Genomic DNA, 17,134 nt, shown 5'->3' on the forward strand with positions numbered 1-17,134 from the left:
GTTATTATATTGAATATTGATCAACCTGGTATCATTTTTTCTGGTAGCTGAAACATTATACAGTGTGAAGTTCTCACCCATCAACCTAGCAAAGGGGGTTAGTGATGTATATGCCCCTTGCTCATTGGACAGCATCCATTGAAACCAAGGCCAGAGATTTTCCATGCCAGACTTATTCTGTTTCCAACTAAATTGTGTTTTGCTAAGAGGTGGTGAAAACTCAAATCCTGGCAAGATTTGTTTTGCTCTATGAAATGGACTCTGACATGGGGTAAAATCAGGTGGGAACTCTTAATATGGGGGGCAAGTGGGTAAGACTCTACGATGGGTAGAGTTATCCTGTGTATAGTTACCTTGCCCCGGGCGTGATGGAATGCTACAGTTATGCGTCATAATCAGTGTTGTAATGTTCAAATCAGCAGAACTACTGACTGACGTGTTCCCACTGGCTGAAGAGACCCCCTGGGTAATTTGACTCAAAGCAGCCAGGATGATCCCGGTGGTCATTGCACTGTCACTCATAGGATCCAACCAATTAGCTAATGTGGTTCTGCGCAACCAAACACAGGGCAGGGAAGATTTCTTAACAGTAAAACATAAGGTATGCGACAGAGAAAAGTTAGTGGCAGCATACCGTTGGGGCGTTTCTCTATTTGGCACTATACAGGGAACATCTCAGACACAGGAGGTGGAGAAAAAGGTTGGCAAAACAGTAGAATTGCCATGAACTGGCTTGGGTACTGGCCAGGATCTGGCAATAGCCCATAAGATAAGTGACTCAGCCTGTATTACCATTCCCAGTAGTAATAGTAGGGTTCGTAATCTCATCTTCAGGAAGAGCAGAAGGCACTTTTCTAGTCAAGTGCTCAGGTACCCAAATTGGATTTTCTTGATTCTGCGGAAAAACACAAATGCCTCCCCTAGATCTCAAAATCACGGGATCTGGGCCACGCCATTCATCAGTTAAGACATCCTTCCACTTTTCTTCTGCATTAGTTATAGGTGTATTAGCAGCATGGCGATCCATGACAGAGCAGCCATGCACATCCAAAATTAAAAAATTTAGAGTAAAAAGAGCTAAAGAAAGTTGTTCTTTTGGTGTTCAGCCACTGGCAATTCCCTCTTTTTGTTTTTGTATAAGCTCTTTTAAGGTACGATGTGCTCTTTCCACAATTCCTTGACCCTGGGGATTGTATGGTAATCCTGTAGTATGTTTGACCTGCATTGTCTGGCAAAATGCCTGAAAGGACTTTGCAGTGTAGGCAGGCCCATTGTCTGTCTTGAGACTATCAGGCTTTCCCCAGGCTGCCCACGCTTCTAAGCAATGACTAATGGCATTACGAACCTTTTCACCAGTCATCAGAGTGGCATGTATAATACCGGAACAAGTATCAACAGAAACATGAGCATATTTTAAATTTCCAAATTGAGATATGTGTGTGACATCCATCTGCCAAAGCTTTAGCGGGATCAGACCACGAGGGTTAATCCCCACATGAGGAGGGTGGTGAAATTGAACACAATTCTGGCAACGTAACACCACATCACAAGCTGTAGTCCTAGAGATGTTAAATTTTTGTTGAAGAGTAAAGGCAGGAACACGAAACTTTTGATGAAATTCTCTAGCGAGATCAACCAGAGCTGCATGAAAAATAAACTCTCTACGAGTACTAGCATCCACCAGGGCATTATTACTGGTCATGGGACCAGGCAAAGTAGTATGGGCTCGAATATGTTGTATGAAAAATTTATTTTTTCTGGCCCAAATCAATTTTTGTAATTCTAAAAGAATTTGACATACAGTACTAGTTGACCTAATTGGCCCTGTAATTTCAAGTGAGCGCACAGCATTAACTACATAAGCAGAGTCAGAAATTAAATTAAAAGGATCATGAAATCTTTTTAAAACTTCCAATACAATTTTACATTCTGTAATTTGGGGGGTGCCTGGACTGTATTGAATTAATACTGGTTCTTGAGAATCAACCATATAGGCACCTACACCTGTTTTGGAGCCATCTGTATAAATATCTAACGCTCCAGACAAAGGCTCAGAGGCAGTGACCTTAGGAAAAATCACTGGATGTTCAGTAAAAAATTGTAGCAAAGGATCCTTAGGATAATGATTGTCAAACTCTTCATCAAAACTACAGCGTAATATGGCCCAATCATCTATCAAGGCACACAATGTTTCTATCTGAGCTGTAGTATATGGTATAATAATTTTCTTGGGTAAAATACCAAAATGTTGAATGCAAGATTTAACGCCTAAGACAGCAAGCTGTGCAATGGTAGAAGGGTAATTTTCAAGGGTCTTATTAGGAGAAATATGGGGATAAATCCAAAGAAGCGGACCTTGTTGCCATAACACTCCTGTAGGCTGACGAAAAGTTGTTAGTATACACAAAAGCAGATCCTCCTTTTCCTTGTACCTTTTTAGCATTGCCTTTTCCAGTCTTTTTTCTACTTTCCTCAAGGATAATCGTGCTTCCTTGGTTAAAGCACGGGGTGAAGTAAGCTGAGAATACCCTTTCAGGATTTCATAGAGTGGTTGTAAATCTACATTGGGCATTTTAATATAGGGTTGAATCCAATTTATGCTTCTTAGTAATTTCTGAAAGTCATTTAATGTTTTTAAATGATCTTTTCGTAATTCTATTTTTTGAGGGGAAATACTATGAGGAGTGATTTTAGTTCCTAGATATTCCCCCATTTGAACCTTTTCAGGTGCTATGAACAATTGATTGTTTTCAAGCACCTTAACCACTTTCGCATAGGCTGCTTCTAGGGTGCCACAATCTTTAGCGGAAAGCAAAATAACCTTAGCCAGATTGGTGGGACATTTTCCAGCCCCTCAGAGACCCACCCTTGGAGCCTGGCGGTAGACCTGGGTGTTAGATGCCAAGTGGCTGACAAAAAAATTGTAACCAGTTCACCTGGAACTTTCAGGACCTCAGTAGCAGCCCTTTATCAAACTGTCTCAGTGGGCTAAAGGCCCATGGAAAAGAAAACATTGATCTTGACCTTGGCCACAGCCTCCAGTTGGAGTAAGCTGAAGAGCCAGTGCCAAGACTTTCTCCTCTTATCATCCTAGAGTAAAGCCTGTTCTGTCTGGCAAAACAAAGTTCCTCGAGGTCTCCTGTAGACTCTTTCTTAAATTACTTTAGGGGCTCCCCTGTCCCCAAACCTGGGGCATTTTGACCATAGGGGCAGGAACTGGCTGCTGAGGGGATAGGATCAAAGGCACTCTCCATGCCAATGATGACCAACGGGAAAGGTAACTTAATGTTGGAGATCAACTCCTCTCTTGGAATTTCTCTTAATGAACACTCTCCTTCTGTGAGCAAGTGTTGAAGGTCAGGCCACTAAGGGCAGCAACTGGAATTTTTTTTCTGACCTTGTTCTTTGAGGGATGGATAAATTCCTTTCTAGTTCTTGTTTTCCTTAGAGTCCTCCGCTGCCTCACTCTCAGCCTTTTCAGATCATTCCTCCTGTAGCATTTCTAACGCAGCCTGTCCCTTTTCTATAGCCTGCTGACAGCATTTCTGATCTTCTAGGCAGCTACGCACTAAGTGCCATACCGGCCGAACCCCCGCCTTTAAGGTTCCTTGCTCCCAAGCAAAATCTAAATCCTTCCCCAACTTATCTCAGCTGCCCACCGTGAGATTCCCAGAGACAGCGAACCAAGGTGCAATGGCATCGCACTCACTAAGAACTCTCTCTATAGTGCTTCTTTTCATCCTAAGCCTTTTTCTTTCAAACAGCTCCTGAAGAGCCAGAAAAATTGGGTGAAACTGAGAAGTCTCCATGCTCACTGTAGCGGCTCCGCAGCTAGTTTCGATCCCCCCTACTGTGTGGGCCTCGAGCACGAGCACAGATAAAACACTATGTTTCAAAAAATAACGTTGTCTATCAACCAACACACCGCCACTAGAGTGGAGTCCATAAAATTAAATTTCCTACTTACTACACTTGCTCCATACCCAGAGGCCTTATCACCGCTTACTACTGCAGATTTGTATTGTCCCTCGTTACCTGGGGAACTTTTATTTACAAGTGGTTTTACGAGCAGGGTGGGCTGGCGTGTTTGTCTACACACGACTTCATAGCCTTGCACTTGTTGGCTATTCCCAGCAAATGCACTCTGGTCCTGGACGGTGGCAATTCAAAAGAAAACAAATCCACCACACAAAGAAGAAAAGAAACAAAATTATAAGTCCTCCCCACAAAGGATCAATTGGAAACAACATTGCTGTAGACCACAGACTTTTTAGCCTCTAAACCAAGGCTTTCAACGTCTCTGCTTACCTCCAGAGAACTTTATCGTCCCTTACCTGGGAACTTTCCGACGTCGCCATCCTGGAACTGAAGAGTTCTGAATCCACGAGGATGTCCTCGTTCCCTGTACGAGCCACCAGTTATCTCGCCCTCCTCGGCCAGCAAGGAAGATGCAACACGGTCGGATTCTTCTCAACAGCCTTTATTGCAGGATCACCTCATTGCTGATACCAGGACCTCGAGTGGCAAAAGTGCTCGCCTTATATACACAACAGGCTGGGGTATACTAATTGTCCTTCAGGGATTGGCGGAGCACGAATCACCCCACTATCACCCCTGCTACTGGTCCTCCAGGGATTGGTGGAGCATGAACCACCCCATTAGCATGGTACCGCCCTAGCCAGATTGACTCCAGGTGCAAACCCTCGCATGCGCAGTGCTGTTGTTCACCACAGGAGGGTGCCGGATCACCTCATTAACCTATGGCCACCCTGGCAAGGGGACAAGCCTGCGCATGCGCGATAAGTTGTTTACATCCAGACAGGGCTGGATGTCGGTGCCATCTTTGTTTTACCGCACTGCTCCCTACACCACTACATAAGTACCAGTTAGCAGCAGAGTAGAGCTGTGGGAACTGATACTTTCCTCAGACAGACCACCTCAACACAACTGTACTAACCACAGCTCAGATGAGAAGTGTGTGTTCTCTATAGAAGCCCTGCTGCAGCCTGGACAATGACGCACTAGAACACTGGGAAGACTTTAGAACTGCAGCTCCTTCTGGATTCCCCAGAGGGTTTCTGCACTCTTCTTCAGGTGGGCCTCCTCCTCTGGAGTCAGTGTCACCTTCACAACATCTGAGATTCTATTTTGTCCCAGGATACACGGGACACTGAGGAAGACATCACCGTTGATTCCATAGAGACCCTTAATCATGGTGGAAATGGAATGCACCCATCTAAGGTTCTTCCTTATGCTCTTGGCCAAGTCTGCCAGAGAGGCCAATGGCCCAGGATGTGTAACATTTCAGCTTGATCACCTCATATGCGTTGTCAATCACCTGCTTGTGAACATCCTTCCACTGCTCCTTGTCTGCATTTGTGCCCAGTTCTGGGTTCAGAGACTTCAGGGAGATACTGGCAACATTCACACTACTCCACACAGGCACACTAGAGTCATCATGCTCTCCCAGGACCCACCTGTGACAGCTCAGTGGGTGAACTCCCAGCCTTTCTCCCAGGTAACAGAACTGAGCTGAATCCAGATTGCAATCACTTCCAATAACTCTGTTTTGGGAAAGCTACTGATTTTCCAGCCACATAGGTCAAGATATCCGCTGGATTTGAGACAATGAGCAGTTTGCAGTGTAAACTCTACTTCACAACGTTTGGAATGATGAATTTGAAGATGTTTACATTTCACTGGAATAAATTGAGCCGGCTCTCTCCCTCTTGCTGTCCAGCCACCACTGTAATGACCAGCTTGGAGTTTACAGTCACACTATAGTCTTTGCTGGAGACAATTTTTGATGTCTTAAGGAAAAGGCTGCCATGCAGGAGATCCATCATCTCTCCCTTTAGCTTGTCTTCCATGATATCAACAAGGGCAAGCTCATCAGCCAAGTCCTTCATTAAAATACCGATGGCACAAGCAATTGCCAACAGCATCAACCTCAACAACTGTAATCTTGTTCTGGGGGACCTGTTCTTCCTTAAAAAGATTCACAGTCAGCTGGTCCTTGAGAGCTGGTCCTTGGTCACATCTTGGACTTTGAATCTTTTGAGACTGGCAGCCTGCCTCTTTTCACCTTCTCCATGACTGCCAGGCGGATGGCTTTCCTGAGTTGCAGGGCCCGAGATGCAAAGAATCTTATGTCTCCATCCTTGACCTGCTAGGGAGTGCTGTATACAAGGTAGAGGTTCCTCTGCCTGCCTGTCTGTATGTGTGTCTGTCTGTCTGTCTCCATTTTCTCTCTCTCCTCTCTGGTGAGAGAGTGACACCTATCCCAAGAAACTGCTTTGCGTCACATGCCCCCTCCCCTAGTCCCCAGCCTAACCACCACTCAGTTGATGGGTTTGAAGTGTCACATTATTGATTTTAAAATTATTTGAATGCTGATGAACAAAAAATGGCTGCTGAGAGACATTTGATTATGGGGGAAAAAACCCGCTGAACTAAATCAGCCTGTATATATTAAGAATGTCTTTCCTTGTGAATGGAGGAAAGGAAATGTATTAGGCTTGGGGAGAGGCTTTGTATATGTTTCTACAGGAAAAGAATAATTGTGAATTCTGTCAAAATTGATAAAAATCAGATATGATAGGGGAGACCCCTGAAGATCTTGGTTACAAACATGAAGAAATTATCAAAATCAACAAGGCAGGTAATGTATACTCTGATCCTTCTGCATGGGAACAGCTCTAAGATTGGCTGAAGCTTGTCTATACATAGCTAATACATTTTGTTGGCTACAGAGTCCTCATAGCTTATTATTACTTGCCATCCTTTCATCTGGCGTGGGTGGGGATTTATATTGCAGTTTGTTTATAAAGTGCCAGGGGCCTGCCCCTGCATTAGTCTTCTTTCTCATTAGTTCTTCTTGAGGCAGTGGAGGGAGAAGAGCATCGGCAGAGGGTAAGACTTTGTCTTACAAGATATTTAGGGTTGCTTTCTAATAAGTTTACTTATCTAAGTCTAAGTTACTATGTTACTGTAGCTGATTTACTTATTTATGTCTAAGTCACTATGCTCTGCTACTGTAACTGACCCGCCTTCTGTGTTCCTCTGAGGCCAGAAACTGCAGTCTCTGGCATTTAGCATCTCATTCTAAAACAGCTGGAGATCAAGTAGAGGATTAATTGCTGGAGGCTTTTCCCTTTTGTCCCTATGCCTCTTGCTTGTCAGGCTAGGGAGAAGTTTGGAGCAATAAACTTCTATTGAACCAAGAGAAGTGAATAGCATTTGCAGAAGGAAAAAATTTTACATAGCCAAATATGCATAAACGTATATAATTTCATACACAGATTCATAAATGTGCATTTATACATTTCCACTTAAATCAGTTGAGTCAAGCCTACATACATTCTCACAATTACATTCTTACACACACACATGCATACATTCTCACAATTACACACACATCCATACTTACATATGCATATGGAGCAAATGACCAAGCATTGGTGCAGAAAGAACTCACTCATTCTGGATGAAAGATGAGCTCCAATCTTTATTACATAGAGAAAGAAATAGCTTCTACCCTTTTAATGCTAAGTGAATTAAACCCAACTTTGTAAAAGAAAAGTCTTGTTCCTTTTAATAAGACTAAGCTTGCCTTGCTATTAAGAAAGGACCCGTTCTGTCCCATGGTAAGGAGAAATCTGCCTGCTCCTTCTGCTCTCTGTAGCTTCTTCTTTTTTCCTCTTTTCCTCTGCATTCTGCACATTGCTCTCTTATGTTACCTATAGTCTCTAAGTTATTCCATTCTGCATTCTTCTCAGCCCAGATCTTTTTAGCTCAGTTCTCCTTAGCTCAATTCAGCTCAGTTCTCCTTCACTCAGTCCTGACTCTTCAGTTCAGTCCCCTCCAGCTCAGTCCTTCCATCTTCTCTTTGTCTTCAGCACTTAAACATCTTTGAGAATACATAATCACATGTTACAAAATTCATCACAAGTTAATATGAAAGATCAAGTCATAAATTGAAATAGAAGTTTATAACAGAGAGTGTTTACATGCATATCCATCAGGAGTAATTATCTGGCTAACCATCCATCACCTGTCACAGCTCCACAGGTTCACTGAAGGTTTAAAACCATAACTAAGTTATTAGTGAAGTTTTGTATAGATAAACCCAGTCAATATTTTATCCTCTGTCCTAGCACCTATAATAAATCATTAGTTCCCTTTTTATGACCTTTGGTTAATTGTTTTATAGCCTCTTGGAATGTGCTCTGAGTAGGAGAAAGTCTGGTTACTATCTAAGAGCAATTAACTGGTGACACTTGGGAGACTGGCAGAGTTCTCACTGCAGTTTTGACTATTAGAAAAAGACTTAATAGCAGTCCCACTATAAAAGAGCTTAATAGCCACTGATATACTTTTAGGAATTCTTATGGGATCATCATTAAAACGTAAGAAGTCATTTATCTGTCTATATAGCATCACTACGAGACAGTACATCTTCGTAGATCTACAAAGATCTGCTCCAAAGGGGTGGGCTATTACTTAATGATTGTTATATATGTCTAATAATAACAACAACAGGAAAAGCCTTTTAATAGCAGGAATCTTTCCTAAAATGAATCCTTTATAGCCTTGTTGATAAGGGTGAACCAGTCTCAGATTATATAATAATCCAAGGCTGGCCATCTCAGGATGATCATTTGCTAGTTATTAGCCTGTCCTGTTATGGCTCCTGACAATAAAGTCCAAACTAACTTGAGAAAGACCGATGTTTTTTATTTGCTCTAACAAAAAGCAAAGAATCATATTTAACTGATCTGTGCACAATGCACATTTAACACATATGTTTATGTAGAAATGTATATTATTTGTGAGAGTTTATGTGCTTTCAGAGCAAAATGAACAGACACCAATGAAGTCAGAACAAGGAGCCCAAGTAATCCAGCCTCACAGGCTGTCTCAGTTGCTTTTTTTTATCAAACTTGCTTCCAAGACAACTTCAAAACAGCTAGCTCACAAGGTCCTTCCTTCCTTCCTTCCTTCCTTCCTTCCTTCTTTCTTTCTTTCCTTCCTTCCTTCTTTCCTTTCTTCCTTCCTTCTTTCTTTCATTCCTTCCTTCCTTCTTTCCTTTCTTTCTTTCTTCCTTCTTTCCTTCTTTCCTTTTTCCTTCCTTCTTCCCTTTCTTCCTTCCTTCTTTACTTCCTTCCTTCCTTAAATTTATTTATTTACTTACTTATTTTATGTATGAGTGCTCTGTCTGCATGTACACCAGCACACTAGAAGAGGGCATCAGATGGTTGTGAACCACCATGTGGTTGCTGGGAACTGAACTCAAGACCTCTGGAAGAACAGCCAGTGCTCTTAACCATTGAGCCATCTCTCCAGTCCCACAGCTAGCTTTCAAAGGCCATGACCATTCTCCCAATTTCATTTGAGCCCCACCAAAAGAAAATCTATGCCCCCAAATCAGCAGGAAGAAATTTTAAGAGAACAGCACCCCATTTCCAAAAGGCAGGGTGGAAGTATTTTTGGTCCTTCAATGGGTTATGAATGTTTGTTGTTATGCAAGGGGTTGGTTGCAAGTTTTTAAATGGTATCGAGTGGGAGAAAACAAGGTATAGAAAGTTAAGTTCAGGGATTTCTCTCTTTGTTTTTCTTTTCTCTAAACTTTTTTTGTAGGGAGGCAGGGTTTGAAAGGATAAAAGGGGGTATAGGAATAATATAGGAATAATTGAAAAAGTTTAGATTATTGAATCTACTCTTAAACCAAAAAGCATTCTATAAGCCAATAATGCCACATTGGTATAGTTTTTTATATATGTACAAAGATTAAGGTTATTTGTGTTATAACATACTGTATGTTATGTTTCAACTCTTGTTTAAAGTACTAAACACATGCAGCTCATTTAAAAAAATTACAAAGTTTAGTTCCAGGCCTTTTAAAGCTATAATAGTATAGACTGTTTAAAATAATTAAGTAATGTAATTTAATAAGTAGTCGATCAAGCTTATGGTCATGTCTGATGCTAGACTAGTTTATCACAAAAATATGCTTCCTATATGAAACAGATATTAATACCTAGAAACAAGCAATGTTTGCCTATTCAGATGTGCTATAAATAGATGGTCTTCAAAAAAACCTCAGAGGCCTACAGAATATGACATTTAAAGATGTTTTTCAACAATGAGACATGTTTCCTCCTGGCAGCACCCCCATTCTACTTCAAGGAATATGATGTGCATTGAAGAAAGTCATTATGGGACTTGCTTCAAATGTGGCAAGCCAGCCACTGGGCAAGGGACTGCACTTGATTCAACTGCTGACAGTATGTTCTCCAAACTGGACAAACAAGGATGCAGGGAAGGTGACTGCTAAGCTTTGCAAGGACAAATAATTCCTGCATCACAGAAAAGTCTGTCAGATGATCTGGGCCAGAACGCTGAAGGAGATACTTCTATCACTTAGAGGTGATTTGGGTAACTTTACACAGCCAAGTGTCTCTGTCATCTCTGTAGTTTTGGAAGCTGCTTGTCTGTACTTCCTACACACTCAGGTAATACTTATTCCTTCTCTAGTCTATGGTGGGGTTGCAGATCAGATAGTTATAGTCTCACATATAAGTTTACATTGTTTAGGATCTAAGAAGATCTTTTAGGTTGATAAGGTGCAAGTTATGATAGAAATGTATTTAAGTACATAACTCTGAACTCACTAATAGAAAAATAAATAAGATACTTTTTCTAAGGTTGTAAAAATGGACTAGACATAGTATAAATCTTACCCGATAGTTTTCATATTTGTACTGTATATAGTTTATTGTTGTAAGAGAAAGAGCCTTTTATTGGACTTAAGGGGGAGTTGTAGAATCTCTTGGGGACTGTATGGTTGTATCAATAAAAGAACCCATATCCTATAGGAAAGGGTAGAATAGAAGGTGGGATATCCAGTAGGCAGAAAGGATTCTGGGATAGGAAGGAGAGAGCCTGGAACATGAAGCAGGTCAGAAGCATGGGAGCTGAAAAGAGGGAACCGCCCACATGGTAGAACTTAGATAGAATAAATGGGATACTGAGTTATGATATAATTATGGAAGAGCCAAAGCTTATGGCTTAGGTTATTGTAAAAATACTTATGTCTCAGAGGTTTTATTCCAGGAGTCTGCGGCTGGGGTGAAAACTCAGTTAATACAGGCATGGTTCCTAAAACGTCTAGAATGTGAAGAAGCTTCTTACAGGACTGATGCTTTTGGGTTGTAAGACTTATTTTAAAAATCCTGGCATGGAGTTCCTTCCTGCCTTTGACCATTTATGCTCCTGGGTGAAAGATACGCACCCATACAGCCTTTCTATTTTAATATGCCTTAAGCAGCACAACAGCTGGGCAAATGTCTACCTATCCTGCACGCTGCTAGAATCTACCTCTGACCAAAAACTCCGAGTTTGTTTCAGTAATTCCTATGTTCCATCTTGACTGCTCTTAAATCCAGTTAGCCGGCCCTCTGAGCCATGCTCTCATAGCTCAGGGCATTCTCCTTACTTCTCTATCCCATGGCTGTTTTGTCTCTCTCTCACCTTCCTCATGGTCTCCAGCCCCTGGGAACCCTAAACTCTGCCTATGTCTATTTGTTCCAGCTATTGGCTGCTGGCATCTTTATTTACCATTCAGAATTAGTGGGGCAAGTTCTCAGAAGCTAAGTGCAGACTCCAGATCTTGGAGGCCAGCACTTAGCATTGCAAAAAGCAGCAAAAGATAAAGACTCAATACTGTTATTGTTTTGTTTATTTGTTTATTTTTATTTTTTTTGAGACAAGCTCTCTGCCTTGCATAGCTCTGGAACTTACTGTGTAGACCAGGCTGGCCTCAAACATTCAGAATTCACCAGCCTCTGCCTCCTAAATGCTGGAACTCTGAGGCATGTGACACCATGCCTGGCTTGTTTCCTGTTTTTAATAAGATTGTTTCTCTGTAGCATCTGCAATAGGGTATCAATTAACATGACCTGGGTTTTTAATTTCTCCTTTTCAAGAAATATTTTCATAAACTCAAGAAATGTTTGTCAAAGCTCTTTGTGAATTATAAAATAAATGTTTCTGTGGGGTAATAATATTTTGGGTTTTTAACTTGAGTTTATTTGTTCTTGGTTTCCTGATTATCTGATACCAGCACCCCTTCTCAACACTGCTCAATCAGCAGACTCTGTGCTCATGCTCCTGTCAAGAAATGTGGCCCCCATAGATGGTCACCGTGGTTAATTGTGGTTGACCAATGTTCTTTTTTTTTTTCTTTTTTTTTTCAGAGCTGAGGACCGAACCCAGGGCCTTGCACTTGCTAGGCAAGTGCTCTACCACTGAGCTAAATCCCCAACCCCATATGACCAATGTTCTAAACGCTGGAACTTGTCAATGCCTGTGCCAAGTTGGTTATTCAGTATTTAGAGTACTAATGACCATTGTGAATGGAAGGTGGAGAAAATCTGAAAGTGTATTAGTCTGGCTCCAGATGCTTGAGTCCAGATTTCTGAAGAAGAGGGAGGGGGATTAAAGTACAAGCAAAGAGTTCTGCTATCCTTTCTGGAAACACAGCCTGGGCCAGATTCCTTGGTGGCACTGCTGTCTCTGGGTGATCTTCTGGGGACTCCTTCATCGATAGAAGTGGCAGTTAAAGTAGCCTCACAGAGAGATGTGTTCAGGCCAGTGGTCCTCTGAGCCCACCCAAACTCCGCACTCTGTGAGATTCTAGAACAGCAGTACAAATCTATATGGGGAGAGGCAGGCTGAAGGGACTCTAAGTGCCTACATTAAATGGGAACTAATTGGAACATAAGTGATATTTCTTGAACATTTGAATTTATTTTCATGATTATGCTAAAACTTTCTCGGCAGCTGGTAGCCAGTTATGGTTTTTTGTTTGTTTTTGGTTTCCAAAGACAGGGTTTCTCTATGTAGCCCTGGCTGTCCTTGATTTTGACCTGTAGACCAGGCTGACCTTGAACTCAGAGATCTGCCTGTCTCTGCCTCTCAAATGCTGGGATCAAAGGCGTGCACCACCACTGTTTGTTAACCAGTTTTACTAAGCATTTCATAATTGAATTTAGGCTAGAAGTCACTAGAAGACAATGTGACTCATAATAATATTTTAAAACATAATATATACTTTCTTGGTATGCCCACTTTAGCGGTTTGAATGAGAATGTCCAATAGGCCCAGATATTTTAACATTGGGTCCCCAGTTTGTGGTATTGTCTAGGGATGTTTAGGAGGTATGACTTTGCTGGGGGGGAATATATCACCGGGTGCAGCCTTTGAGATTAAAAGCCTCATGTGACTTCTAGTTAGCCTTCTCTGCTTTGTGCTCGAGACTTGAGTTCTCAGCTTCCTGCTCCTCTTTACATGCTCACTCCTATGCCTCCTGCCGTGATTCTCTCTCATCTCTCTGGAACCATAAGTCAAAATAAACTCTTCCATAAGTTGCCTTGGTTCCAGTATTTTATCACAGTAGCAGAAATGTAGGTAATACACATAGCTACAGCATAACTACACAGAGCACAGACTCAAGAATTAGGGAGTTAATTCAAGGCAGGGAGAAATTCTGGGCATCAGATTTGCCTCAACTGACTCAATACCAAGAGACAGAATTCACCTCTGGTTCCTAGCATTGACATCTGTACTGGGTAGTTGACATCTGTACTGAGTGGTTCTGTGTGTCAACTTGAAACAAGTTGGAATTATCACAGAGAAAGAAGCCTCCCTTGAGGAAATGCCTGCATGAGATCCAGCTGAAGGCATTTTCTCAATTAGTGAGCAAGGGTGGGAGGTTCCATTGTGGGTGGTGCTGTCCCTGGGCTGGGTTTTATAAGAAACCAATCTGAGAGCGGGGAGGCCAAGAAGCCATGGCAGGACGATGGAAGGCTGACATAAAGATTCTGCTCTGTGTACTTACACGTTGTTATCAATGTTCTTAAGGGATGGATGGTACTGGGCTTTGTATGTTTAAGTGGACACTTATATCTTACCAATTGGGTCAAAAGAAGAAGAAGAAGAAGAAGAAGAAGAAGAAGAAGAAGAAGAAGAAGAAGAAGAAGAAGAAGAAGAAGAAGAAGAAGAAGAAGAAGAAGAAGAAGAAAGAAACGAAGCTGAATTTTGTCAAATGCTTTCTCAAGATCTAACAAAATGATCATGTGGTTCTTATCTTTGAGTTTGTTTATATAGTGGATTACATTGATGAACTTCCATATATTAAACCATCCCTGCACCCCTGGGATGAAGCCTAATTGATTATGATGGATGATTGTTTTCATGTGTTCTTGGATTCGGTTTGCAAAAATATTATTGAGTATTTTGCATTGATATTCATAAGGGAAAATGGTTTGAGGTTCTCTTTCTTTGTTGGGTCTTTGTGTGATGTAGGTATAAGAGTAATTGTGGCTTCATAGAAGGAATTTGGTAGTGCACCATCTGTTTCTATTTTGTGGAACAGTTTGGACAGTATTGCTATGACATCTTCTATGAAGGCCTGATAGAATTCTGCACTAAACTCATCTGGACCTGGGCTCTTTTTGGTTGGGAGAATTTTAATAACTGCTGTTCCTGATTTAATTTTGGTACCTGGTATCTATTCTAGAAAATTGTCCATTTCCTTCAGATTGTCCAGTTTTGTTGAATATAGGCTTTTGTAGTAGGATCTGCTGATTTTTTTTAATTTCCTTAGATTCTGTTGTTATGTCTCCCCTTTCATTTCTGATTTTGTTAATTTGGGTACACTCTCTGTGACCTCTGGTTATTCTGGCTAAGGATTTATCTATTTTGTTGATTTTCTCAAAGAACCAGCTCCTGGTTTTGTTGATTCTTACACCTCTTCATGATAAAAGTCCTGGAAAGATCAAGAATTGAAGTAAAAGCAATATACAGCACACCAGTAGCTAACATCAAACTAAATGGAGAGAAACTTGAAGTAATCTCACTAAAATCAGGGACTAGACAAGGCTATCCAGTCTCTCCCTACTTATTCAATATAGTTCTTGAAGTTCTAGCCAGAGCAATCAGACAATGAAAGGAAGTCAAAGGGATAAAAATTGGAAGGGAAGAAGTCAAAATATCACTATTTGCAGATGATATGATATTATACTTAAGTGACCACAAAAGTTCCACCAGAGAACTACTTAACCTGATAAACAAGTTCAGCAAAGTGTCAGGGTATAAAATTAACTCAAACAAATCAGTAGCCTTCTTCTACTCAAAGGATTAAACAGACTGAGAAAGAAATTAGGGAAATGACACCCTTCACATAGTCCCAAGTAATATAAAATATCTTTTTGTGACTTTAACCAAGCAAGTGAAAGATCTGTATGACAAGAACTTCAGGATTAATATATTAAAGATGGCCATTTTGCCAAAAGCAATCTACAGATTCAATTCAATCCCCATCAAAATTCCTACTAAGTTTTTTATAGAGATAGAAAGAGCAATTTGCAAATTCATCTGGAATAACAAAAACCCAGGATAGAGAAAACTATACTCAATAATAAAAGTAATTCTGGGAGAATCACCATGCCTGACCTCAAGCACTCTTACAGTCATAAAAACTGTATGGTATTGGTACAGAGACAGGCAGATAGATCAGTGGGATAGAACTGAAGACCCAGAAATGAACCCACACACCTATGGTTACTAGATCTTTGACAAAGAAGCTGAAACCATCCAATGGAAGAAAGATAGCATTTTCATCAAATGGTGCTGGTTCAACTGGAGGTCAGCATGTAGAAGAATGCAGATCGATCCATCCTTATCACCCTGTACAAAACTTAAGTCCAAGTGGATCAAGGACCTCCACATCAAACCAGATACACTCAAACTAGTAGAAAAAAATTGGGGAAAAGTCTCGAACACATGGGCACTGGGGAAAATTTCCTGAACAAAACACCAATGGCTTATGCTCTAAGATCAAGAATCAACAAACAGGACTTCATAAAACTGCAAAGCTTCTGTAAGGCAAAAGACACTGTCATTAGAACAAAATGACAGCCAACAGATTGGGAAAAGATCTTTACCAATCCTACATCTGATAGAGGGCTGATATCCAAAATATACAAAGAACTCAAGAAGTTAGACTCCAGAGAGCCAAATAACCTATTAAAAATGGGGTTCAGAGCTAAACAAAACATTCTCAGCTGAGGATTATCGAATGGCCAAAACGCACCTAAAGAAATGTTCAACATCCTTAGTCATCAGGGAAATGCAAATCAAGACAACCCTGAGATTCCACCTCACATCAGTCAGAATGGCTAAGATCAAAAACTCAGGTGACAGCAGATGCTGGCGAGGATGTGGAGAAAGAGGAACAGTCCTCCATTGTTGGTGGGATTGCAACTAGTACAACCATTCTGGATATCAGTCTGGAGGTTCCTCAGAAAATTGGACATTGAACTACCTGAGGACCCAGCTATACCTCTCTTGGGCATATGCCCAAAAGATGCTCCAATATACAGCAAAGACATATGCTCTACTATGTTCATAGCAGCCTTATTTATAATAGCAAGAAGCTGGCAAGAACCCAGATGCCCTTCAACAGAGGAATGGATTGAAAAAATGTGATAATTCTACACAATGGAGTACTACTCAGCTATCAAAAACAATGACTTCATGAAATTCATAGGCAAGTGGAATGAACTTGAAAATATCATCCTGAGTGAGGAAACGCAATCACAGAAAAACACACTTGGCATGCACTCAGTGATAAGTGAATATTAGCCCGAAAGCTTGAATTACCCAATCTACAGGAAGCTCAAGAAGAAGGATGACCAAAATGCGGATGCTCCCACTCTCTCTTAAAAAGGGGAACAAAAATATCCATAGGAAGGGATATGGAGGCAAAGTTTAAAGCAGATACTGAAGGAATGGCCATTCAGAGCCTGCCCTACATGTGGCCCATAAATATATACAGCCACTAAAGCTACATAAAATTGATGAAGCTAAAAAGTGCATGCTGAAAGGGACTGGATATAGATCTCTCCTGAGAGACACATCCAGAGCATGTCCAATACAGAGGTCAATGCTAGCAGCAAATCACTGAACTGAGAACAGTACCCACTTGGGGGGGAATTAGAGGAAGGAATGAAGGAGCTAAAGGGGCTTGCAACCCCATAAAAACAACAATGAGAACCAACCAGAGCTCCCA

The 17,134-nt window shown here is 41.2% G+C and overlaps 1 pseudogene; it reads right to left on the minus strand.

Annotated features, from left to right (window-relative positions):
- Window positions 1-5,036: 5,036 nt before the first annotated feature.
- On the minus strand, window positions 5,037-6,781 carry Ldha-ps15 (lactate dehydrogenase A, pseudogene 15; annotated as a pseudogene).
- Between the last annotated feature and the right edge of the window lie 10,353 nt (window positions 6,782-17,134).

The sequence above is a fragment of the Rattus norvegicus genome, chromosome 11 (genome assembly GCF_021556685.1).
Source record: "Rattus norvegicus strain SHRSP/BbbUtx chromosome 11, alternate assembly SHRSP_T2T, whole genome shotgun sequence".
Lineage (NCBI taxonomy): Eukaryota > Metazoa > Chordata > Mammalia > Rodentia > Muridae > Rattus > Rattus norvegicus.